General features: G+C 41.5%; 1 long non-coding RNA gene and 1 other non-coding gene across 2 annotated transcripts in view; both read left to right on the top strand.

The window, feature by feature from the left end:
• Positions 1-27,045, top strand: part of LOC133088746 (uncharacterized) — a 248,994-nt gene that overhangs the window by 21,783 nt on the left and 200,166 nt on the right. The window lies entirely within an intron of this gene.
• On the top strand, positions 19,169-19,275 carry LOC133078972 (U6 spliceosomal RNA). Its single transcript, XR_009697985.1, has one exon. It is a non-coding gene; the product is annotated as a U6 spliceosomal RNA (small nuclear RNA).

The following is a 27,045-nucleotide window of genomic DNA, read 5'->3' as shown; positions in this document are numbered from 1 at the left end:
TTATGGTTTTCTCTGGGTATATGCCCAGTAGTGGGATTGCTGGGTCCATGGCTATTTTGATTGAAAGTAGTGATCTCAACTTTTGAAAGTCAGTATCTTAAAAATAATGTTCTCATACCCGTATAACAGGAATTCATACTCTAAAAGAGGTCGTTTATAGTATATATTTATACGTAGTATCATTTAGGACATGGGTAAGAGACATTCCTCCCCCCTGTGAAATCTCTACAAGTTCCTGAAATTTTCCAAGGAGTGATTCATTATTTGTTCCACGCATTGCTCATTTTCACTGGATTCTGACATAGCAGATTCTTCTGGGAAGGGGAGGATAGGAAGTCAGTAGCACTGCACTGTGAATAATTTAGAGGAACACTCTTCTCAGAGAGTTCTGGGAGTCCTGGAGGCCTTTGGAGGAAGGGGTTGCTGAAGCAGGAGCTAGGTGACATGGGGAAGGGAAGGATGAAGAATGCTAAGATGGGGTACTGAGCCACACACCTGCTGCTGAGGTGGCATGCACTGGCCTTAGGTGATGTCAAAACAACTGATTCCATACCAGCTCTTTATTTTAGAGAGAACATTTTGTTCCTATAATGTGATATTCATGCACTATTTGTGTTTTTTCCCTAAACATTTCTCCACAAAGAATATTTCTTTAACCTGAAAATAACTCCAGCTGCCTGCTCTGAGGTCCTTCTCTTATAATAACTTTTAACTGTTGTGCTTTTCCTTCGGAACGAGGTATCTGTTCCAGCTCTTCCTTCTCACCGCATTTTCCCAGGTCGGAGAGACAGCCCTGGCATTCTGCTGGACCTCTGAAGCTGCCAGCCCACTGTGGGAAAAGTCCAGCTTGGGCGGAGACCATGCTGTGTGTTTGCCAGGTGTTGAATTGACTGCAGGGCGGAGGTACCCTGCAGCCTGTGTTTTCCTTGTTTGGATAGCAAGCTTATTTACCTCTGATTTTCTTAAGGGTCTTTCATTTTAACCTGTGCCTTTACCCAGTGAAAACTAAATCCAGCTCAGAAGCCCCGATGAGTTACATTCTAGGGAGCTGCTTTCGTTTGAGGAGCTGATATAGTGCGGGACTGTGATTTTATTGTTCCCACAGAAGGCAAGAGCCTGTTCTGTGGTTGACATGAAAAGCTCTGTGACTACCAGGATTCTTTCTTCCCTTTTTTCTTTTTTTGGGTTACATTTCTCCCATTAGCTGCCGGGTCCTTTTGTGACACTTGTGGCTGAAGTGATTGATCGCGTAGAGAGAGTGGAGGAGCGGTGGGAGCTGTCTGCTCGCCTTTCAGCCCCTGCCGGCGGGGCTGCTCCTCCTGCCCTCAGGGCAGGCCATCAGCCTGTCGGTGAGGTGGGGTCAGCCTCAGAACTGCTGCAGCTCTGGAGAGCTCTGCACCCTGGGTGCAGGGCCGTGAGCCAGTGGGTGCAGTCTGCCTCCTGGTTTTCCCTCCTAAAGCCAAAGGCTCTTGAAAGCCAAGACTTAGTTTGTCAGCCAAACTAGAGATAGGGGTCCTTCTGCGGTAGTCCTGGGGATCTACTCAGTATGGATGTTACAGTTAGCTAGAGCCTGCTGTAAACTGGAACTAGAGCTGACCAGGCATTTTGCCTCTCTTAAGCCTCTGCAAAGGCTTCCTTCCCCACACCTCAGCTGGTTGGCAGGAACCCGGGGGATACCCACAGGCTGTTGAAGGCTTCTCGATGTTGGAGTATCCCATTTTGCACTCCGAAGTCACTGTTTTCTCCCCAACCACTTCATAGAGACAAGCACTTTTTTTTTTTGGAAAATATGTGACAGTTTGACAAATCCAATTAGTAGCTTAGTGTCATGACAGTAGCTGAAGAACCATGTGATAAAAGCATCTCTGGTCTTGACAGCTTGCAAAGGTCCACCTGAAAAACAGGTGAGCCATGGGCAAGAAATGTATTGGAGGGAAGTGCTAATTTGCTAACAAGATAGACCAACAAGATGTCAACAAGTAGAGAACAAAAATACAGTCTCTGGTATCCTCTTGGAGAAATCTCTGCTGATGAGTCCTCCACCTTCCAGCCTCTGTGCATGGGCTCCATCCAATGCCTAGAACTGCCCCAGTTTCGGAGCCAGTCCTGACAAGTAGGAACTATAGCAGTGTACTATAAAAGTGTTACCAGGAAAAGAGAAACCATGCTGAGTATTTGAATTGGGGGAATGTAATGCAGGTAACTGTTTATACAGGAGATGGAAGAGCTGAGAAGCCGAACAATGGATGGTGAGATAACTCAAAGAATAGCAACAGCAGGAAGCCACTGATACTTCTGAACTGGAACTCAACGGGGAAGAAGTGCTTTTTTACCAAAGTGCAGGAGGCACGAGGGTCATCTGGTAGAAAACCACTGTGGGACTGTCTGGTGGGAGTTGGAGCCACAGAGGAGATGCCAGAGACACTGCCCTATACAGAGAGGGAGGGGGAGAAATAGCCTGGGAAACATGGCTCGCCAAGGGTCAATCTCCTGGAATCCAGAGCAGAGCAGCAGACGGTGAGGGCTAGCTCAGGCAGGGAGTCCCATGTGGATGTGTGTGGAAGGGAGTTCAGAATCAAGTCTTGCTGCGTGTGGACCTTGTGTCTTCAGTGCCAGGGATGACTCCTGGCTGCCATGAAATCTACCAGTAGCAACACCTCTTGTCATAAAATAGTCTGGTAGAGTGTAATGGTTCAGAGGTACAGTAGAGTTCTTGCTAGGAATGTGGGGCATATGAATGTATGCATTTTGTCAAAACTCATTGAACTATAATCTTTAAGTTATACCTCAATAAAATATAAAAATACAGAAAGAGTATTAGGCTCTGGAGCCATACTGTCTGTATTTGCTACTAACTAGCTGGACTGAATTGTGTCCTTCCCCCACTCTCCCCCCACCCCCAAATTCAGTGTTGAAGGCCTAACTCTCAGTGTGACTGTATTTGGAGATGGGGCCTCTAAGAAGGTAATTAAGGTTAAATGAAGTCATAGGGTGGGGCCTTCACCTGATAGGACTGTGTCTTCATAAGATGAGGAAGATAAACCAGAGATTGCTCTCTCTGCATGTGTACCGAATTAAAGGCCATGTGAGGACACAGCAGGAAGGCAACAATCTGCAAGCCAGGAAAAGAGGCTTCACCAGAAATCAACCTTGCCAGCACCTTGATCTTGGACTTTGAGACTCCAGAAGGCTGAGAAAAATAAATTTCTGTTCTTTACATCACCCAGTCTGTGGTATTCTGTTACAACAGCCCAAGCTGACTAATACACTAGCTGTGCAACTTAGAGCAAATCACAAATCTTCTGTCAACCTTAATTTCTTCATCTCAAAAATGGAGATGGTAAAAGTTCTCCTTCACAAGGTATTTGGAAGAATTAAGTGAAATAAGAGTTTAAAGCACTTAGCATGCAGTAAGTATGCGTATGTAGCTCTTACTATTCATACCCCTGAATTTCTGCCTCAGTATCCCTCCCTGGAATTCCAGGTCTCATCTGTCATCAGCTGCTGCCTCCCAACCCCCCAGCCTACAGGGGATCTTGCTGGTCCTCTCCCTGTGTTCTGCTCCTGGCATCCTTCAGCCACCACTTGGGGTCCTGTTGGCATCATTCACCTGCGTCTCTCTTTGCTGTCAGTGCTCCACTTGCCGACACCATCTCCACTCTGAGAATGTCGTGTCCCTGTGATTTTCTGCTTTGGTCCATCTACCAAGTGGCTCGTGTGGCTGAGCCAGCTGTATCCCTTTCCCACGACCCCATCCCCTCTGGTCCTGGCTCCATCCCATCAGCCTGTGTGCTTAGGTTGGCCCAGCATACTTCCCATCTTCCTTAGCGCTCCAGGCTATTTACATTGACTCTTGAAGCTGTGGCTGCTCTAGATTTTTCTGTCTAGAAATGCATTGGGCAGGGTAAATGGATGAGCTTGCTTTGAAGCTGCATTTGCATAGCAAGCACACCTTTATGTTTGTTTGTTTGTAACTTAGATTGTGGGCTTATTGGGTTGGATTTTAGGAAAAATAATGGAAACTATATGTTTGGGAGGGTAGGGGCCATGGTCACAGGCCGACTGGGTACAACTTCCCAGCATTAGTTCTTCACTCGGCACTTATTACTGCTTTTATTCGGGCCTTGGGATTTGTGGTTGTCTGACTGAGGTTTGTTGGGTGGTTTGTAAGCAGTGGTTCTCAGGTTTGTGATGACTCGTGTATTAGTTTTCAATTGCCACACACCTCAAACTCAGCAGCATCAGATAACACACACATTATCTCAGAGTTTCTGCAGTTTTTAGTCTTTTAAAAGTACAAAAATGATACAAGCTGGTTATAACAAGTTTAAACATTAAGAAGTTTATAAAGTAAAAATGATACATATGTCCTTCTTACTCCCCTCTATTCCAGTTCTCCCCAGAAATAATTGCTGGTAGCCATTCAGTACATGCATTCATATTTTTCCATGCTTAGATGAACATACACTCATACACACATACCCGCATTTTTTGTAAAACAAGAGTAAGCTCACACTTAAATTAGGCAGGACTTTTGTTTGCAAGTGGTAGAAACTCTACATCAAATATTTTAGACAAAAAGAGGAATTCACTGGCAGAAGACTCTAAACCACAGGGCACACTCCCTCTCTTTGTTTCTGCGTCTCTCAGACCAGAATTCTCCACTAGCTGGAGCTCTCATTACCAACCTCTGCTGGCTTCTCCACACAGAGAGCTTATCCCTCTGCCTTCACTTCTAAGTAAAATACTCCTAAGAAGTACTTTGGCTGCAAATAACAGAAAACCCAACTATCAGCAACTTAATAGGGGCTTACTCTTTTCATGGAACAAGATGTCTAGAGGTAGATGGTTCTGTAGCCCAATGGTGCCATGGTTCTGGGTCAGTTTCTCTCATTCTCTTGGTCTTCCCCTCATGGTTGCAAAATGGGTGCAGCAGCTCAATGCATCATTTTTTCCCTTGACAATGTCTTTTTTTTTTTAACCTGACTTCTCTCAAAAGCAAAGCCTGAGAGACAAAGGCTGTGTGCAGTGACTTGGGCGATGATTGCAGGGAGCAGGAGTAAGGACTGGGAGAGTGAAGCAGGGAAGGAGGGACAGCTAATGTAAGGATGCATTACTGAGTGGGACAATGCTGTGAGTGAACTAGTGCTAGATCCTGCTGGCCTTATGAAATATATCTCAGGACTGTCCCCTGGGGGACCAAAGAGACAAGCATTTTTCTGTTGGTATAGAAACTAAACAATACATCAACAAGCATATTTTCCAATCAGCGTATGTATGTGTGGTATACACAGTTCATAGCTCATAGTATTTTGCTATACAGATGAGCCACTCTTTGCATTTTCTCCTATTAATGCACATTTAAGTTGCAGCCCTGCTTTTATATTAAGTTGCCATAAGCATTGAAAGGCGCATGGTTTTTCCTTTTTTTTTTCTTTTTTCCAGTCCCAGGACTGAGGAAATTTTATCCCATTTCAAGGTTTTGGCACCTTGAAAAATATAGCAATATTTCATCTTGCCAAAGCACAACTATTTCAGACTAACCTATTCAGAATAAAAATAGAAAAGAGGTAAAAATAGCTTCTAAGTAGCCAAATAGATGTCAAACAGTCACAAAATCCAATGGAATGGGCAGTGCTGTGTGAAGTGTCACTCTGGTTTTGTCTTAAATCTCACACATTTCACTTGTAAGAGAGGGCTTTACTGGGAGCCTATTTAACCTCCTTTTACTTAAATTCTAACCAGTGTGGTATCCTAGTTACTATTTCCACAGCAAACGAGAAAGGGAAGGAAGCTGCTAAGGAAGCCACACTGACAAACTCAAAATCAAAAAGTGACCGCTGAAAAGCAACAGAGGAGGCAAAAAAACCAAATAACAATAAGGAAAAAAAAACCTTTAAAAAATGTCATAAACATGCAAAAGAATATTGTGTTCTATCTACTCTATGGGACAGTAAATGGACTGAGGTTCACAGCCAAAAAGAATTGTTAAAATTGCATTCAGAGTGCTCTTTACAAGGCAAGGGAATGAATAATTTATTTTATGCTGTTATATTCTTTCACGCAGTATTGACTCAGTATGATTATTCTTTAAGTGTAATATATTTTAGAGAGATTTCCCAGTAAGGTTTAAAATGATGAAAAAAAGTTGATTCTAAAATCAAAAAGTTGATTCTCTCTGGGGAGAGGGTGTGGAGAAAAGGGAACCCTCTTGCACTGTTGGAGGGAATGTAAATTGATACAGCCACTATGGAGAACGGTATGGAGTTTCCTCAAAAAACTAAAAATAGAACTACCATACGACCCAGCAATCCCACTACTGGGCATATACCCTGAGAAAACCATTATTCAAAAAGAGTCATGTACCACAATGTTCATTGCAGCACTCTTTACAATAGCCAGGACATGGAAGCAACCTAAGTGTCCATCGACAGATGAATGGATAAAGAAGCTGTGGTGCATATATACAATGGAATATTACTCAGCCATAAAAAGAAACAAAATTGAGTTATTTGTAGTGAGGTGGATGGACCTAGAGTCTGTCATACAGAGTGAAGTAAGTCAGAGAGAGAAAAATAAATACCGTATGCTAACACATATATATGGAATCAAAAAAAAAATGGTCATGAAGAACCTAGAGGCAGGACAGGAATAAAGATGCAGACATAGAGAATGGACTTGAGGACATGGGGAGGGGGAAGGGTAATCTGGGACAAAGTGAGAGAGTGGCATGGACATATATACACTACCAAACGTAAAATAGATAGCTAGTGGGAAGCAGCCACATAGCACAGGGAGATCAGCTCGGTGCTTTGTGACCACCTAGAGAGGTGGGATAGGGAAGGTGAGAGGGAGACGCAAGAGGGAGGAGATATGGGGATATATGTATATGTACAGATGATTCACTTTTATTATACAGCAGAAACTAACACCATTGTAAAGCAATTATACTCCAATAAAGATGTTAAAAAAAATAAAACCTCTGGGGGAATTTCACTCTCCAAACAGCCATTTTCCATGGAGTTTTAGCCAAGAAATTTCTTCCAGCAAACCAATTGGGCAGCCAGAGGAAATGATTTCTCCACCTCTCTGCACAAGGGGGCGATGTCGATCAGCCTTTGCCTCTAATTCAGGCCAGCGGTGCTCTGTCTCCAGAGTGCACTTGCACGGTCACCATCCATCCTGGCACTGTGACGGATTAAGCTGGGTAGGCAAATATTAAGAGTTTTATCCATCCTCCTAGAACTTTTCCAGAAGTGTTAGAGGTGAACTGGAATGGAGGGGGCAAGAAAAAAATCCTTTACCAGGAAAAAAGGCATTTGGGAACTTTTTCTACAAAAGTTAAATAACTAGCAAACATGTCATTTATTTCTTGTTTAGTTTGTGTAATTAGTAAACAGTAATATCCTAGCTGTGGCATCAGCCAACCAAGCCATTACTCTGTGTGTGTGTGTGTGTGTGTGTGTGTGTGTGTGTGTGCTTGGAATTAACTAATAGTATTGAATAGAGATTTTTTTTTTGCTTTGTTCCAGATTCTTATAGTTTAATGCACTAATTCTTATATATTTGTAATCTTATTACTGTTCTTAATGTTACCACTCCATTTTGTTTATTCCTTGTCATTTCTTCCTCTATTCTTCCTTTTTCTGTTTTTTGGGTCTTACATGCTTTGTTAGAGAGAATAATGCCCCCCCTGCCCCCGCACCAAAAGAAGTACATGTCTGAATTCACAGAACCTATGAATATGTTATGTTACATGGCAAGGGGAATTAAGGTTGTAGATGGAATTAAAGTTGCTAATCAGCTGACTTTAAACTAAGATTATCCTGGATTATCTGGTAGGCCAAAAGTAATCACAAGAATCCTTAAATGGGCAAGGCAGAGGCAAAAAATTTAGAAAAAGAGAAATGGCATTGTGAGAAAGACCTGCCGTTGCTGGCTTTGAAAATGGAAGGGAGTCACAAGCTAAGGAAGGTGGCAGCCTCTAGAAGCTGGAAAAGGCAAGAAAACGGATTCTCTCCTAGAGCCTCCAGAAAGGAATGCAGCCCTTCCAAAACCTTGGTTAGCCCAGTGAGACCCATTTTGAACTTCTGACTTCTAGAACTCTAAGGTAATAAATTTGTGTTGTTTTAGGTCAGTAAGTCTGTGGTAATTTGCTCCAGTGGCAATATGAAACTAATACACATGCTCATAAATTACATTTAAGATGTATTTATGAATTGTTTATCATATACTCAACATTGTACATAGGGAGAAGATGCAAAAGTAGTATAAATGTCACACCTTCTCACAAGCCATTGATATTTCAGGACATGAAATAGGGTTTTAATTTCTGTTATACAGATCTTTAGCTATTATTATATGATGCTCATAGTTGCATAGGTAACTCCTATTCATCTAATCGTCTACATTTATTAGTGCCTTCTCTGTGCCAGGCATTGCGCATATAAAGATAAGTGAGATACAAAGATGAAAAAGATACAGTTACTTAATATGACCAAGCAGATTTCTTCATCTCTACTACCAGCTAATCTGCACCTCCTGCAATCTTTCCCCAATCTACCAATTCCTCAAACTCCAAATCTATAGGATAGTTGGAGTAGAGGTTTTCAACCAGTGGTGTGAGTGAGAGACATTGCTGTCGTGGGTATGAATGGGCAGGTAAAAATACAATGCCTGGACCTGCCCCTGGAGATCCTGATTCAGTAGTCTGGAGAAACATTTGGCTATAGGTTATTTTGTAAAAACTCCCTAGGTAATTCTTTACCTTGTTTTAGAGAATGAGATAAATATAGTAAAAAAACAGGCCAAAGAAATTTCAACAAGTTAAACATTTGATATCATGGAGGTGGTACCATTAGTTGATTGCAATGTAATACAGGTAGAAATTAACAATAACAACAATAAAAGAGAGCTACTCAAAATCTATACATTTGGAAATTAACAAAGCACATTCCTAAATAGTTAATTTTCTGGATGAAAAGGGATTCAGAGTAAAATTGCAAAATATTCAGAATGAAACCACAGTGAAAGTAGTACATATCGGGACTTCCCTGGTGGCGCGGTGGTTAGGAATCTGCCTGCCAGTGCAGGGGACATGCATTTGATCCCAGTTCCGGGAAGATCCCTCATGCCGCAGAGCAACTAAGCCCATGCGCCACAGCTACTGAGCCCGTGTGCCACAACTACTGGAGCCCGAGTGCTGCAACTACGGTGCCGCAACTAATGAAGCCCGTGTGCCTGAGAGCCCATGCACTGCAACTACTGAGCCCACGTGCTGCAACTACTGAAGCCCGCACTCTCTAGGGCCCGTGTGCCACAACTACTGAGCCCGTGTGCTGCAACTACTGAAGCCCACGCGCCTAGAGCCTGTGCTCTGCAGCAAGAGAAGCCACCACAATGAGAAGCCCGTGCACTGCAACGAAGAGACGAAGAGTAGCCCCTGCTCGCCACAACTAGAGAAAGCCCGTGCACAGCAATGAAGACCCAATGCAGCCAGAAAAAAGAAAAAAAAAAGTAGTACGTACCAAAATTATAAAAAGTAGCCAGAGGGAAATTTATAGCCTTAAGCTTTTGTTAGAAAATAAAAAAGATTGAAAATAAAATACCCAGCTCAAGAAGATACAAAAAGAAATCTTAAAGAGTAGAAATATTCACATCAGGTTAAAGATAAAAACAAAATTAATGAAGCAAAATAACCTTAGTGGAATTGATTAATAAAACTAACAGTTTGTTCCTTGAAAAAAATGAATAACACAAACTTTAGCTGTGACAAACATATGGTATTATTATTAGTTGTAGTACTAGTATTAATAGTAGTGGTAGTAGAAGTATTAAGAAAACATGTATATAATGCTCTATATCAGAGACATTTATTACCTACCAACTATGCATGTACTTGCTACTTTTCCAGGCCCTCTTGGTCATGAGCCTGTAAGCAGAATGGCCACTGAACTGTAAGCGGAGCAACATGTACCATTTCTCAACCAAAGCATTTAAGAGCTCGTGTATGATCCTTCAGCTTCCCTCTCTCCCTCTTTCTCTGCTGCTGTGATCTTGAAGGCCATGTCCTGACATAGCAAAACCATTCAGTGGAAGCAGCCTAGATTACTGAGTCCCCAAATGAAGGACAGATGCTCTGGGGAGTTGCCTAATTGACATAGCACCCTGTGTGAGCAAGAAATTAAACTTTCTTGAGTTAAGTCACTGGCTCATGTTTTAATGTAACATAGTCTATCTTATCCTGTCTAATTCATGTTTTATAAAATGTGTTTTTCTAGAGTACCTCTCAGTTGTTAGATACCTATAACTTAACCAATTTACTGTGAAAGTTAAAGTGTAGGAAGAGAGTGGAAAAGGAGAGATTAGCTGAACTCCTCAAAGTTCATTTTTCCTGTTTATTGCCAGACAAATATACCTAAAGTCCCAATTAGTTTCCAAGACCTAATAGCCCAGGTCTAGTATGCCTCAAATCCTGTAGAAGAAAATGGTTTCCAGGCACCTCCTTTAGTGTTTTCTGTTTAGAATATTTTTCTTAATTTGCTAATTCACTGTTGCTTTAGAAAGATAGTAGACTAAGCATCAACTCTTTTATTTCTAACTCCAATAAACTATTAATGTGATTTATTACAATTAACTTATTACAGCATATTTCCATCAAAATGAGAAAAATGAAAATAAATACACAGCCAACAGGTCTCTGCATTAAGTTACCTGTAACTGACTTTGACTTGATTTTGATGCTAATTCTCACATTCAGAGTGCAGTAGAGCAAGCCACTTAATAACATTTATTGTAACACTAGTTCTATGTTATTTGTATAGGAATGTTTTAAATTGTTAGTCATATTTCTGAAATGCACAGAACATTGAAACACACACTGGTTTAATATACAGAGTCAGCTTGTCTGAGTTTCTATCCCAATTTCACCACCTTACTAGCTAGGTGGCCTCGGGTATTATTTAATCTCTTTGAGCCCCAGTTTCTCCTCCTGTAAAATGGGAATAACAGTAGTTGAGGTGGGGATTAAAAATGGTACTCTATGTAAATTGCTCAATAAGTGTTGCTTTTGGTGATGATGATGATGCTTATGATGGAACAGGTTTTTTTTTTTTAATTTAATAAATTTATTTTTGGCTGTGTTGGGTCTTCGTTTCTGTGCGAGGGCTTTCTCTAGTTGCGGCAAGCGGGGGCCCCTCTTCATCGCGGTGCGCAGGCCTTTCACTGTCGTGGCTTCTCTTGTTGCGGGGCACAGACTCCAGACGCACAGGCTCAGTAGTTGTGGCTCACGGGCCTAGTTGCTCCGTGGCATGTGGGATCTTCCCAGACCAGGGCTCGAACCCGTGTCCCCTGCATTGGCAGGCAGATTCTCAACCACTGCGCCACCAGGGAAGCCCTGGAACAGGTTTGAGGGTAGTCTAGTCACATGGAGCTGGCATTGATGAGCAACTCTGCCTCTTACTTCCAGTGTATCTTTGAGCAACTTAGCCTCTCTCATTTTCAGTTTTCTCATGTACAAATGAGGGTAATTATAGTTATCTGGTAGGCCTGTTGGGAAGATTAAATAGAGTACTACAAATAGTGTTTAGCACAGAGTTGGGTACACAAGGCACTCAGTGAATAACAGCTATTATTATGAAAACCAAAAATTGGAAAACTGCTATTTAGTTTACCTATATAGGACAAATATCATCCAAAATAATATTCTCTGTTACCATGCTCTTCCACTCCTTCCTGTGGCCTTAAACAATGCTATTTCCTGAACTCAGGCCAAGTTCTGATACCAAGAATTCCAATATATAAAAATAACCAATATTTTTTGTTTTGTATTTTTTTTTTTTTTTTTTTTGGTCAGCACCACACGGTTTGCAGGATCTCAGATCCCCAACCAGGGATTGAAGCCTGGCCACGGCAGTGAAAGCCTGGAATCCTAACCACTAGGCAACCAGGGAACTCCCTATTTTGTATTTTTTAATATCTAGATTTCATGAGGTTTTATATCTGGAAACTTGAAAAGCTTTTTGTTGTTGTTATACTGATTTTATTTGCCCATGTTGGATTTAACTCAGAGTCCACGTTTTTGTTTTCTTCTTTTTTCTTCTTTCTTCCTCCTCCTCTTATTCCACCCTTCTGATTTTCCTTCCTCCCCTCCTTCTTTATAATTACATATACCTCCGAACTGTCTTCCATGCAACTCTCTATAGCACGAAAGACTAGATCTGTTTTGTGGAAGAGTGGCTCTGAGAATGCAGCATTGAAGCTAGCACTGACCTTTCTTGGCTTCCATGTGCCCATCTAAATGATTATCTCCTCTGCCACACAGAGGCTACCATTGCTCTTAATTACTGCTTTCACTCTCATTTCTGTCTAAGCTTTGCATTCTCCCAATGCACTGAATATTAATTTCAGGTTGCAAACATTCGATAATTTTTAACCCATGCTTTTTTCTTCAATGCTACTGTAAACATATTAGCTTCACATTCTCTATTGTTTACAAATTTAAAATATTAATAAAATTAATATTTTATTTCTAGAGAAGAAAAAGTACCAGTGATGTTGATGCTGATGTTAAGATTGACAGCTCTTGTGTGGGGCGTATTATCTCTTTTTCTGAAGAGGGGAGGGTCATTTTGAGGTTTGGGGAGAGAATCCCATCTTCAGGCATGTTTGGTGAGGCTCTTGGAAGAGCAAGTGTGGGAGGAGGGAGTACCACGAGCTTGTAGGGGGTGCAGATTTGCGGTCAGCATTCTTGGCCCTTATGGGGAGTGGGGACACAGTTGTGCATATCCATTCTCGGGGTGCAAGATGGCATAATGATTAAGAGCACAGGCTTTGGAGGCCGACAAAGCTGGCTTCAAGAACTAGCTCTATCATTTGCTAGTTGCATGGCCTTGTATAAATTACTTAACTTCACCAAGCCTTGGTTTCTTCATCTGTTAAATTGGAACAGGAATAGTACCTTTCCTTCAGGGTCATTGTGATGATTGAGTGAGAATACCTGGAAAACATTTAGCACAGTGCCAGGCACAGGGTAAACGTAGTAAATGTTTGGTATTGTTATGGCTCTTTTATTATTATTATTATTAATTTCTATAATTTAATAATTTAGTTTAGTTCCAGAATGAGAGTTTTTTTTTTAATTAATTAATTTATTTATTTTTGGCTGTGTTGGGTCTTCGTTTCTGTGCGAGGGCTTTCTCTAGTTGCCGCGAGCGGGGGCCAGTCTTCATCGCGGTGTGCGGGCCTCTCACTGTCGCAGCCTCTCCCGTTGCGGAGCACAGGCTCCAGACGCGCAGGCTCAGTTGTTGTGGCTCACGGGCCCAGTTGCTCCGCGGCATGTGGGATCTTCCCAGACCAGGGCTCGAACCCGTGTCCCCTGCATTGGCAGGCAGATTCTCAACCACTGCGCCACCAGGGAGGCCCCAGAATGAGAGTTTTTTCACTCCTCCAATCAGTCATGTGATCCTTGACTTCAACCCCTGGCTTTAAATTGGGAAGCTGTTATTTCTTCTCATGTGTTTTTCTATGTTTGTTTGACTATAAGGAGGATAAATCATCTTCTTCCTTTTCTCCTCACTCTTTTTCTAGTCCATTTAAATCTAATAAAACTCTGCCTGGTGTAGGTTTCACTATAAGCCATATAGACATCAGAAGAAAGTGGTTGCTTGCTCCTGCCATTTGAAACATGGATTTGGACACAGTGGAGCCCTGCTGGATGAGACAAAGTTCTAGAACTCTCATGGGCTTGACTGCATGGGTGTGAAGGACTCAGCAGTCTCAGTCTCACTAGGGGTGATTTTGTTTTTGGAGCCTGGGGAGTTTGATGGGGCTATTTTTGCTCTGGTGGTGGGGGGCTCCCCAGACATCTGTGTGACCTTCCTGGAGGCCTCTTCCTCCCATGTTAATCATATGCTGGGATGTGAGAGGACCGTCATCTCAGTCCCTCCCCGGCCCTTGTCAGCAGCATGCGAGCTGGGAGAAGTGAACATCAGCCTCTGGCTGAAACCAAGAGGTGGCAAGGAAATGGAAGCCTGACAACAGACATGGGCAAGATCAGCACTGAAGCTGCAGGCCTGAAATCACAATGTGTGCGCTGGAATATTTTTGGCTTAAATTATCTGTGATTGCTTCATCACTTCAACCTATTTTTGTGAATATATTTTTTACTTACAGAGTGCTTTCACATTAAGTAGAAAAACCCAGTCTTTCCCTCCCTATGTTTTTCCTTTACTCTCATAAGGCTATCACATTCACAACACTTCTGACACTTCTGGTCACCAGACATGTGGGTTTTTTCTCCCCACCAAGGATTTCTCTGATACCACCTGGGTGTTCTACAATGTAACTCAATTCTGATACTAGCTACCTGGAGACAGTATCAGATCCCACAGGTTAAGAGCTCAGTCCCACAAGACTGTACCCCACACCCCCACTTCAGATGCCAATCACAAGTAGTAGGTGCCCAGCTCACCCACAGCTTCTGTCAGATTTGGCTGTAAGTCAGAGGTTCCCACAACCCCTTCTTTGGGTTCCATTGATTTGCTAGAGCTGCTCACAGAACTCAGGGAATCACTTATAATTACTAGTTTATTAAAAGGTATGACAAAGGATACAGATGGACAGCCAGATGAAAAGATACATAGATCGAGGTCTGAGAGGGTCCCAAGCACAGGAACTTCTGACCCCATGGAGTTGGGGTATGTCACCAACCTGGAAGCTCTCTGAACTCCATACTACTGGGATTTTTGTGGAGGCTTCATCACGTAGGCATGATCAATTATTAACTCCATTTCCAGCCCTTCTTTCTTCTCAAGAGAATGGGGGGTGGGCTGAAAATTCCAAGCTTCTAATCACGGCTTGGTCTTTCCAGTGACTAGCCCTCATCCAGGAGCCCACCCAGAGTCACCTCATTAGAACAAAAGACACTCCTATCACCCAGGAAATTACAAGGGGTTCAGGAGCTCTGTGCCAGTAACTGGGGGCAGAGACTAATATATTTTCTATTATCTCACACACATATGCCAACTGGCATGATCCTCACAATAGTCTTTTGAGGCAGGCAGGGTACCCTGGTCTCAGCCCTATGTGACAGAGAAGAAAACTAAAGCTTTCTCCAATTAATCTTTCTAGTAAGCGGCAATGCAGTTTCTGGCTCCTGGTCCCATTTAGAGTGTTTTTGTCTGGGCTGATTGTGTTCTTCTAGGTAAGCACTATGGTATGGCTTGAGGCCCGCTGGGACAATCTCCAGGCACCAAATTACTTCTACTTTTCTGCATCATTTTCTGAAATTCCATCATTTTGAATCAATCATGCATTTGATTTAGCCATACCTCTCCAAGCCCTCTCTTACAAAATGCAAAGGGGTAGGTAAATAATAAATGGTAAATCAGTTTGCCAGATTACTTTCTCTCTTGACAGCTAGCTGAGATCAGGGCAGTTGGGGATGGAAATGTAGATGCTAGATGGAGAGAGGGAACCTCTGGAGTTTGAAGGGCTCTCTGAGAAGGGCAGGCCTAGGAAGGTTTATTGGTTTTCTATTGCTGTATAAGAAATTACCACAACTGTAGTAGCTTAAAACAGCACACATTTATTATCTCACAGTTTCTGTAGGTCAGGAGCCCAAGGATGGCTTAGCTTGGTCCTCTGGTCAAGGTTACAAAGCTGCAATCAAAATGCTGGCTGGGCTGCATTCCTTTCTGGAACTTGGGATCTTCTTCCAAGCTCCCATGGTTGTTGGCAGGATTCAGTTCCTTACGGTTATAGGACTGAAGCCCTCTGCTCCCAGAAGCTGCCTGCAGCTTCCTGCCATGTGGCCCTCTCCACAGGCAGTTCATATCATAGCACCTTGCTTCTTCAAGGCCAGCCACAGATTTTCTCTCTCAAGTCTCTAAGACGTAGTGTTATATAGTGTAAATATGATCATGGGGGTGACATTTTGAGATTTTACCTAAAAAATCTAGATCTTTCAGTGAAGCTGGGCCTACATTCTCACTGGCAAACAGCTGGTAGGAGCTGAGTAGTACCGGTAGTTAGTAGCTTGGCCATGAAAGGACCTTAGTTTCCTGTAGGATCCCTGCCTTCCACGGATGCTATATCTGCACTGCCATAGCCTGCTTCAGTCATTCACTGCACCCTTCTGTCTATCGTGGGTGTTGGCGTTTGTGACAGAGGATTACATTCTTGAAGAAACTGAGAAAGTGTATGACTCCAGGAAATGGAATAAGGAGGCTGTGATTGAAGAAAGGGGGTGGGGCTGAAGCAACTATGGCCCTATACCCTCTCATATGTCTAATCATAACACCAGAAAAGGTTGGACTGAACATAACTGGGTTTGTTCCTGGCTCTGCACTCACATGTGTGGATTTGAGTCTATAATTTCACCTCTCTGAACCTCAGTTTCCTCATCTAGAAAGCCTCCCTTCCCCCAGAGTTTCTGATTCAAATAGGCTGGGGTCAGGGACTAGGAATCTATCATTTTGACAAGTGCCCAAGGTGATTCTTCATGATCAGGCAAGTTTAGATGACAAGTCTACTCACAACTTGGCACTGGCCAGCAGCTCAGGAAATAAGAGCCAGTTTTTGGCATTGACAGGGCTTATCTAAGCAGGCTAGAATTCATGGAAATATTTCAGCTCCAGAAGGGATATTCTCAAGGAGAAAATATTGAGAAGTTAAGAATCTAGGAAACTTAGTCAGAAACCAAACCATATAGACTGGGCCATCATGGTGGAGCAGGGGAAGCATGGATGTAGTACACAGGGTCCCCCAACCACTACCACCTCCTTCTCACTCCCCAGTAGCTGGCTTCCTACACTCCATAGATGTAGCTGCCTACTGGGTCAGTGCAGGGGCTGAACATTTGCGTCTTATGTCTCAAAATATTTTGTAAACTGCTGCTGGGGCAAGGCTATGCAGCCCAGTAAAAATCAGGGGCTCAGTAAATGTTGGTTGAATAAGGGAATCAATAAAAAGTAAATGTTTTCTGAGGTCTGGTACTTGGTACCACTTTGATGCACTCTCCCACTCTTAATCTCTCTGAATGTCTCTGAGAACATGGAGAGAAGTTCTCCTCTGTCTCTCCACACACTCTACTGAACTGAGTGCTATCTATAGAGAGATTGTAGTTAATGAGGGGCCCAATTTAGGAAAAATCTTTTATTTCTAGCCAAAAGCAAATAAGTGCCCACAATTTCCTGGTTTAAAAAATGCGAAGTTATCATTTTTCATTGAAAAAGAAATTCTTCTAGTTTCTAGAACACATTTTTCCCAACTAAGGAGAATTTCTAGTAACTTATAGGTGTGGAAAACCTCCCTGTAGGCAAACTTGATTTTATCATTACACTGTCATGTTTGAAAATATAAGAGAATTTTAAGTAGCCTAACACAAATGCTGATCTTTATAAAGCTTTGTGGTTAAAAAGACATGAGATTTATCAATGTTGTACAGGCTCTTCTTTCTAATCACACCTCAATAAGGCATGAAAACAAAAGACATGAAGCACAGAAGGACACACGCGCTTTATGAAGTCCTGCTTTGGGTAAGACTTTGCTTCCCCTAAAATATATTTTGGTCAATTAGTTCATATATTTTTGGTCCTATCTCTTTTGAACACACAACATTTGTTTGGGTTAATAGCCCAAAAAAGCCTTTAAATATTTCATAGCTGTTAGTCTTGATGAAAACTCAACTTGTACCAAAGTTATTTTTTATTTATGGGCTTCTGGGGGCATCCATAGTGCTCCACGAAGCATGGGAAAGACAGGTTTATGCTCTGGGCCTTCTGTGAGTGCTTAGCATTTAGATAGCAGTGACAGGCAGGAGTGTGAGTGGCTTTGTGAGTTATTTGGAATGATAGCCTCCTGGTTGGAATGACATGCTGTCCTGCTTGGGGGAAAATGATTTCACAGGGTATGGTCACTGGTCACTGCATTTGGAATCATTATTCTGGAAGTGGTGATGAGCATTTAAGGGACAGATAGATTGGGAGGATAGATGGGAAAAAGAAAGGCATTTGAAATGAGGGAAACTGCATGACCAAGGCACAGATGTGCTGTATCTGGTATATTTGGGGAACATATTTGGAGGAATAGCATTAGATGAGGCTGAGCGGTGTAGTGGGCCTGTATTATGAAGGATCTGGAGAGGCAGGCCTTGGCATTCTAGCCAATGGAAATAAAAGGTTTTCTATGGAAGGTTTCTTTTTTTAAAATTATAGTTGATTTACAATATTATTTTAGTTTCAGGTGCATAGCATAGTGATTCAGTATTTTTATAGATTATACTTCATTAAAAGTTATTATAAAATAATGGCTATCATTCCCTGTGCTGTACAATATATTTTTGTTGCTGTCTATTTTATCCATAGTAGTTTGTATCTCTTAATCCCATATCCCTACCTTGCCCCTCTCCACTATGGAAGGTTTCTGAGTAGAGAAATGCCATAATAGTAATTATTTTTTTATTGAAGGATTACCATACACAAGTAATGATACAAGTTCTTCTATATACATTGACTCACAGCAACCCTGGAGTGTAAACACCATTTTCAGGACCTCATTTTTCAGATGAGGAAACTGGTCATTGTAAAGTGGCTGAGATAGGATTTGAATCCAAGCTGTTTGGCCCTACTGCCAATGCACTTAAGCAGTAGGCTATCTAGTACTCCTCAACTGGATAAATGGTATCTAAGGAAGGTTAATCTCAGAGTTGATTGGAAGGGGGAAAAAAAAATCTTGGTGATGAGAAATCCAGTTAGGAGGCTACGGCAGTAATTCTAGGCATGTGAGAAACCATTCACATGTTTGCTTCCTGCCTCTCCGTCACTGCTTTCATCCATCCCTACTAGTCCTATGCTAATTCCAGGCCTCATTGTTTTCTGCCTCCTGCCCTGCTCCCCAGCAATCCATTCTCCACTCTGCAGCGGAAGGATCTTTGTAAAAGCAAATTGGAGCATGTTGCTCCCTTGATTAAACCTTCCAGGTAAAATCCAAACTCTTCATGAGCTGGCTCTCATTTCTTTTCAGCCCCATTTCTAGGCACCTGCATAATTTCACACCAATAAACGCCAGCTGGTATTATTATCCCGTCACAACCCACTTATCACACCATTGTATTTGCTGAATGAAGAAAATCAGTGAGTGGGAATAAGAGATTAAGAGATGGCTATGTGTGCTCGCTTCGGCAGCACATATACTAAAATTGGAACCATACAGAGTAGATTAGCATGGACCCTGCTCAAGGATGACATGTAAATTCATGAAGCATTCCATATTGAAAAAAAAAAAAGAGATGGATATGGTTAATAGGCAGATGTCTGATTTTAACATTTTCTCCCCACCTGTAGGCCTGAGGCAAAGAAATCCAGAGGAAAAAAGATCTACCTTTTTATTCTGGGGCCTCTGCAACTTTTCCTTCCAGAACCTATCTAGCAAATATTTTCCCTCTTAGTGCAGCCCTTTGGGGGGGTCTGTTTCCTGGTCTCCATCCTGCGTAACTGCCTTGACTCCTGGCTCTGCTGCCTGGAAGCCTGGGGCTTGGCCACGCTTACTGCAGCTCCAGCTCCAGGAAGCCAGCCCCAGAGCCTCTGGCCCCTCTGCTGCCTTGGGAAGGGGATTCAGATCATTTCGAGGAAAAAGGAGAGGATGATTCAAAGATGAGTAGATAGTTTCAAGATGGCTGACTCAGAGGATGACTCAGAAGAAAGCTGGAGGGGTAAGGAGGGAGGACAGTAGCTGTGATGGTAAAGGGCAGGGAGGCCTCTGGAGGCAGCAAGGCTGGACTTCAGTCCCATTTCCTGACCTCAGGCATGACCCTCAACTGCCCCAAGTCTCAGCTTACTCTCCTTCAAGTGGGGCCAATCACAGCATCTGCTGTACAATAGTATCTTGAAGGTTAAAGGGAAAGTGACCCTCAGGCACTCAGTATGATGGCCCATCACAGGAAGCACCCTCTAAAAGTCAGCTGTCATTGCTTTAAGTGGGAAGTGACAATAAAAGGGTGAGGCCTAAAACAGGGACTTTCAAACTTTTTGGTATCTGGAGGGCCCCTTAGGCTCGTAAATGTTATTGAGGGCTTCAAAGAGCTTTTGTTTATATGTTTGTTATATCTAGTGATACCACATTAGAAATTAAAACTGAAATATTTAAAAATATTTATTAATTATGTAAGAACAATAATAAACCCATTGTCTGTTAACATATTTTTTTAATGGGAAATAAGTTTTTCCAAGACAAAAATAATTAGAAGAGTGACATTGCTTTACATTTGTGTGTATCTCCTTAATGTTGGGCTTAATAGAAGACAGCTGGATGATTCTATAGTCTGGTGCAGCACCACATTCAGGTAGCCGCTGGATAACTCCACTATACTCCTGTGAGAGAATGAGCGTTAAAAAGGCAAATAACATTTGGTGCTGTTATGAAATAGTTGTGACCTCAAAGTCTGCCTGAAGGAGTTTCAGGGATCTTCCAAGGGTCCCCAGACCACACTTTGAGAACCACTAACCTAAAAGATCATTTTGAAAAAGATTTTGTTTTCAATCTGTGAATAAAGATAATGCCATAAAATGAGATTATATATCACCTCCATCAGATGGGCAAAAATTAAAGAGTCTGCCGCTATCAAGTGTTTCTGAGGATGTGAAACGTCAGAAGCTCTCAGCCTGTGTAGCACGGCTGTAAATCGGCTTGACTGCTGTATTAGGCATTACCACACTTCTCTTTAAAGCTAAAGATGCTCATACTCTACCACCCAGCTATTCCACTCCTCAGGAGAATTAAGAAGCAAATGATGATATCTTTATATAACAGAATACTACAATTCAATACTAAAATGAACAGTAGTGGTAATAGAAGAGTATAATAGTAGTAATGTGATATATTCACGTAATAGAATGCTGCAATTAGAAATGAATTCACTAGAGCCATGTTAATATGAGTAAATCTCAAAAATGATGTTGCGCAAAAACTGAGTAAAAGACATGCGAGTCCAGAGTAACATTTATGTAAAGTTTGAAAATGTGCCAAACAAAAGTACATGTTGCTGATGGATACATACTTACATAGTGAAAATATACCATCACGCAAATTCAGGACAGTGGTCGCCCCTGAATAATGAGGACAGGCAATGAAATCAGGGAGGAGTTTGGGGAGGCTTCAAATATACCTGTAATGTTTTATTTATCTATTTTAAAAATCTGAATTTAAAAAGTTTTGTTTAAGCGTTTATTTAGCTGGGAAAGCAAATATGGCAAGGAAACAAGGCCATGACAATAAAAAATGAAAACTCACTGCAAAAAGCCTATGGGCAAATGACACCCCCAACTCCTTCCGTCACACTGACCATGAGGTCAGGGTCCACGTAGGAGCAGCTTGGTTCCAAAGGCTCATTTGTAATTGATTCTTTGGTGTTTACCATGGGTTTTCCCATGGATACAGTTAATTAAGTTGCCTAGACTAGGTCATCTGCCCGGCCCACAGAAACCTATTAACTTCACAGCCTGCCTGACCAATAGGAACGGATCAGCAGGGTTGAGAAAGTGTTTCCTGGGAAAGTTTGTTCTGACTTAGCCAGGAACAGATCCTCTCCTGGGCGTCCTTGGCCTGACTCACCTTCTACTTCCCTTTCTAGCCAGGTTTTTGAGAGAGGGGATTCTCACATTTCTGAGCCAGTCAAGCTTGGCAGGCGTAGGATCAATATCTGGCAGCACAGTGTGGGATATGTGGTTCTGTGGGTAGATTGTCTGGGAATTTGGGGCCAAGAGATGGGGGGGCAAACCTGTCAGCCCAAATCTCTGAGTTGGAATAACTCTTGATCTTTGGTTAGCTTTAGAGTTATCTCACTGATTTTCTACTAAGACCTCTTTTACTTTCTCTTTTACTGACAATCTGGTTGTTTCTGACCTGTTTCTCTCCTCTGTGCCACTGTAGAAAAAGGCCACAGTCCCACAGAGTCTCCTGAGTCCTTGACAGTGGACACTCTGCTACTATTGACTCCAGAATTTCCTTATAGGCAGGGTTTAGGGTGCTGACTTGGTGGGGAAGAAGGATTTGAAGATGTGTTTATGTACCATTTAAAAAAAGATGGAGGCAACGTCATTTGTCTTATTAAATAGGGTGGGAACTGGTGGAGGGATGGAAGTTGAGGCTAAGATACCTACCGCTCCCCGCCCCTGCTCCCCCCGCCCCTCCCCCAGTATTCTTACCCAACTCAACAAGAGTTAATTCTCTTTCTTCCCCGCCTCCACTCTTCTCAGTGTCTGAACTAGCATTCAGCTTGGGGCTTGGGGAAAAAGGCACTGATAAAAGTAAAAAGCAAAAGGAGAGTTAAGAATTTTAAGAATTCTCTGAGTCTCCAATATGAGTTGGTCCTGATATTCATTGAAACATAGGTCCAATTCATTAAAGTACGTTTTAAATTTACAATTTAAATTTGTCTTAAACAATAATAATAACATATAAAAAGACACTACTCATCATTCCAACTCAAGTGCTCTCATTTTTGGACATTCCTTTCAGTTCTTATTACCTTGATATGTTTGTATGGCTATAGATTATAGGGGTACAGTAAGTCCCCTACATACAAATGAGTTCCGTTCCAAGAGCAAGTTCGTGAGTACAATTTGTTTGTAAGTCCAACAAAGTTAGCCTAGGTGCCCAACTAACACAATAGGCTATATAGTACTGTACTGTTATAGGTTTATAATACTTTTCACACAAATAATTCATTAAAAAACCACAAAAAATAAGGAAAACATTTAAAATCTTACAGTACAGTACCTTGAAAAGTACAGTAGTACCAGCTACATCACCACTGCTTTTACGCTTGCTTCCGGACACCCTGGACTTGAAATAAAGATACTGTACTACTGTACTCTATACAGTACTGCACAGTAAAGTACACAAAAGCATAACCGCTTGTAGAGGATGCACGCACATGACAATGTACGCCAGACACATGAACTAACTTACGTGATTGGATGTGCAAAGCACATTTGCATCTTTGAAAGTTCGTAACTTGAAGGTTCGTATGTAGGGGACTTACTGTATATGCTTTTTATCTTACTATTCTCACTTATTATATACACATTTCTTTATGATCCTACCTAGTCCTCAGACTTTTTTTTTCTTTTGGAAGTAGCTCTATTTTTCCAGTTTTATTGAGATATAATTGTTACACAACTTTGTATAAGTTTAAGGTGTACAACATAATGATTTGATATATGTGTATATTGAGAAATGATTACCATAATAAGTCTAGTTAACATCGATCACCACACATAGTTACAATTTTTTTGTGATGAGAACTTTTAAGACCTACTCTCTTGACAACTTTCAAATACACAATACAGTATGCGTGTGCATATGTATATATATATATATATATATATATATATATATATATATATATATATACACACACACACACATAGTCACCAAGTTGTACACTACATCTCCAGGACTTATTTATCTTATAACTGGAAGTTGGTACCCTTTGACTCGCTTCACCCATTTTGCCAACTCCCCAATCCCTGCCTGTTCTCTGTTTCTATGAGTTTGGTTTTTCTAGATTCCACATACATATACTTAACTATTTTAAAGGCCTGGTAATGCTCTGTTGAATGGATATTAATGGATTAGAGAAAGTGTTCTGTATTCTAACTCAGGGAGAACGTCAAGACCTCATGGAGTTGATTCAAGGGTGAAAGGTTACAGCAGATGCAGTGTATTTACAATAGTATCTAGACAGGATAAAGGCTGACTGAATGTTGGCTGTTATTATCTATAATTATATCTTCACCTTTTTTCTTTTAAAAAGTCCCACCCATTTAATGAAAGTCTGGGCCTCTCCAGTGACACGCTGCCACCTCTTTTTTTTTTTTTCCTTGTAGAGACAAAGGTACATATAGTTGATAACTCTGGATTTCAGGCTAGCAAAAAGACCTAAGTAGCTTCGTTTCCATTTCAGGAGAGCAGCTCAGTTAATATTTAAAATTTTTTATTTTATATTGGAGCATAGTTGATAAGCTCAGTTAATTTTAACTTCCTTCCTTACCAAGGAAGAGTAACTTCTGGTGGGAGAAAGTTGGGGGAAGGCCAAAGCAGGGGCTCTGGGATGAGGCAATTGGAAAAGTTCTGGGGCCACTCATACATGATACAACAAATATTTTTTTGAGCACCGCTGGTGTTTTTGAACCAGTCACTGAGCAAGGCTGCTAGGCCCTGAAAATACAGGTGAAAGACATTTTTTGCTCACAAGTTGCTCACCGTGTAGAGAGGAAGATGTTAAATGGGGAAAGAGTACACAGGAAGAATGAACATCCTGAGTGCTTAGGGAGGAGCCTAATGCACACCAGACTGATGCTCAAACTGAGCTGGGTAGGGTTCCTCCTGGGAATTAGTCTATTGAGGCCATTACATTACATTAGAAAAGGCAAGAGCCAGATCATGAAGGATCTTTTGTGCTGTGGTAGGAGGGTTCCCCAAACACCCCTGCCCCCAGCAGACAAGGTAAGAAGTTATAAGGTACAGAAGGGGCAGAAGAAATGGGTGATGAAGTTTTACCTTTCTTCCTCCCTGACATTTTCCTTTCCTTCCTCCTCTATTGCCCTACAGATTTATCCTGCAATATCACAAGGGTAATAGTTGAGAAGGTGGAGGGGAGAGGAGAGACAGAAGGAGAGAGAAGTCCCAAATAACGGCAGTGGAGAGGAAAGGAAGTATCGGAGCCACCTGGCTGGTGCAGTCATTTGCATTTAATAGATGTACCTGATTGAGGCATCTGAAACCCAGAGACTGTCCTAGAAAATAAACGTACCATGTTATGCAGTGATTCATCAGCCCCAAACTTCATCTCCTAGTTATTTATGAGTTTGTAGAACTTGAATAAATGCCAGGCAAATTTTTCTGAGTTGGATTCTTCATTTAGTAAGTTTATTTTGGAATATTTTTTTCCTATGACCAAGTTAAAAGTTAGGTTCACACACTAAAAGGTGAAGAGTATTGATATTTGGGGTAAATAAAGCAGTCATCCTGATAGCTACTAATCGCAAACCAACTTTTCTCTCAATAATGAGGCAATTAAACAAATTGAGGTGGTATTTTTACTTGAGATACATGAATAAGTGACTGTAGATTTAGCAGAATACGTACTGACATATCTTGACATATCAACTTTTTGTAAGATTTTTAAAAAAACCTTTTTAAGCCTCTGTGAAGTTAAAAAATACATAAAGTGTTAAAAAATATTGGGCTTGGTTTAAATATTTTTGTTTCTGCTATATGAGTCTAAGGCTAACAAAGTGATGCCTAGGATACTATTTAAGCATCTGAAAGAACGTGTTGATTCCTTTCCTTTAACAATAATTTTTGAGCAGTCATTTCAGTGAATTTAGAAGTTATGTGAAAACCTTTTAATGGAACAGCTATGATTTAGGAGTGTTAAAGTTTTCAACTGTAAGAATAAATTGTGTAATCTTTCAAATCTATCATGGTCTTGAATATCCTAGATAGCATGGTAGTTTAGTGCTGGAGCAAGAAATAGTTATTAAAATTGACTGGAAAAGTCTAGTGGGAGATCGTTCAAAGGCCTCAAAGTAAAGAAACTTGAAGAGGAAAACAGCACGAACAGTGATTTCATCAAGAAGAGGTGTAAAAATTAAACAGATGGGGGACATTGCAGGAAAAAAAATGTTATAATAAATCTACCATTTTCCTTCCAAATAATTTCCCCAAATAATCAAACCTGTAAAAGTTACATCACATGCAATTAGTAATGTTTTATTGTATTTCTTTTAGTTTTTTCCCTCTCATATCTCTGCCTGTGGCCATATAGGCAGAAATTAGAAGACATGTGCTCCTCAAAAGCAGTGAGGGGAGAGGATGTACAGACCCAATAAGCAGTTACCATCATTCAGGCTTATGTTCAGCTGCATGGAAGAAAGCCCTGGCTTCTTTGGCTTAGACAATGATGCATGTGATGAAGAATCTGGGAGGGGCAGCCCAGAGCAGGTGCTGGTGCCTGAGGAAGTCACTGAGGACCTGGGTTCCTTCCTATGTTCCATGGTCACCTTGCCTCCACCACGAGCATCGTGTTCATGCTCCAGGCAAGATAAAGGGGCGGGATGAGACCTGCGGAGATTGTACCGTGGACGGTCCACCCTGTGAGTTTTGCTCTCATTTGCAATCAACCAGCACTGATTTCCATGGCCGCCTCTAACCATAAGGAAATCTGGAAGAGGGGAGGATTTTTAACTGGCTACTTTGCCATCCCAAATAGAATCGAGTTCTCTTGATAAGGAAGAAGGGGAGAATGCTTTCATTCTTGATCTTTAAAGTATTTAGTTTCTCCCATTTGCCATTAAATGTAAGTTAGGGTTAATCTATTTCTCTTATTATCTTTCATCTCCTGCTGCACCTAATAGTAGACATTCAACAAACGTTAGCTGATTGATAGATTGATTTACTCATCAGAAGTTTTCAAGCATACTTCATGTCAATATACTAGGGACTTATAGTTGCAATTTCAGACATTCATACACATGAAATAGAAAACAACCTGACTGACGTAAAGGGTATATTATCTCCATTTGTGTTTTGTTTTCTGCTTATTTATAATGTTAATATACTTGTTGAACTGGACTTGGTTCCAAGCATGTTTTCATCAAATTACTTCGTTAAATGTGACCAGAAGGGCAGAAAAATATAATGGGGGCATTAGACACTTGGATTCTCATTGCATCATGGTTTGTGGGATTACTGCACATTCTTTCTGTTTCTCTCTATAAAATACAGGCTGTAGCAATGGCTGTCCAGTATAGGTATTGGGAAGGTGAGAGGCTGCATAAGACAGTGAAGAGCATGCATGGGCTCGGAAATCAGATCACCTGGATTCCTTTTCCAAATCTGTCATTTACTAGCTGTGTAACCAGTTTCCCTATCTGTAAAGTGGGATGATGGAGGTACAAACGACAGAGGGCTGATGTGGAGATGAAGTGGGTCAGTATATGCAAAGTGTTTAGAAAGAACTTGGCACATAGTAAACACTCA

The sequence above is a fragment of the Eubalaena glacialis genome, chromosome 1 (genome assembly GCF_028564815.1).
Source record: "Eubalaena glacialis isolate mEubGla1 chromosome 1, mEubGla1.1.hap2.+ XY, whole genome shotgun sequence".
Classification (NCBI taxonomy): Eukaryota; Metazoa; Chordata; class Mammalia; order Artiodactyla; family Balaenidae; genus Eubalaena; species Eubalaena glacialis.
Note: the sequence above shows the minus strand (reverse complement) of the source record. Positions and strands in the feature narration are given on the sequence as shown.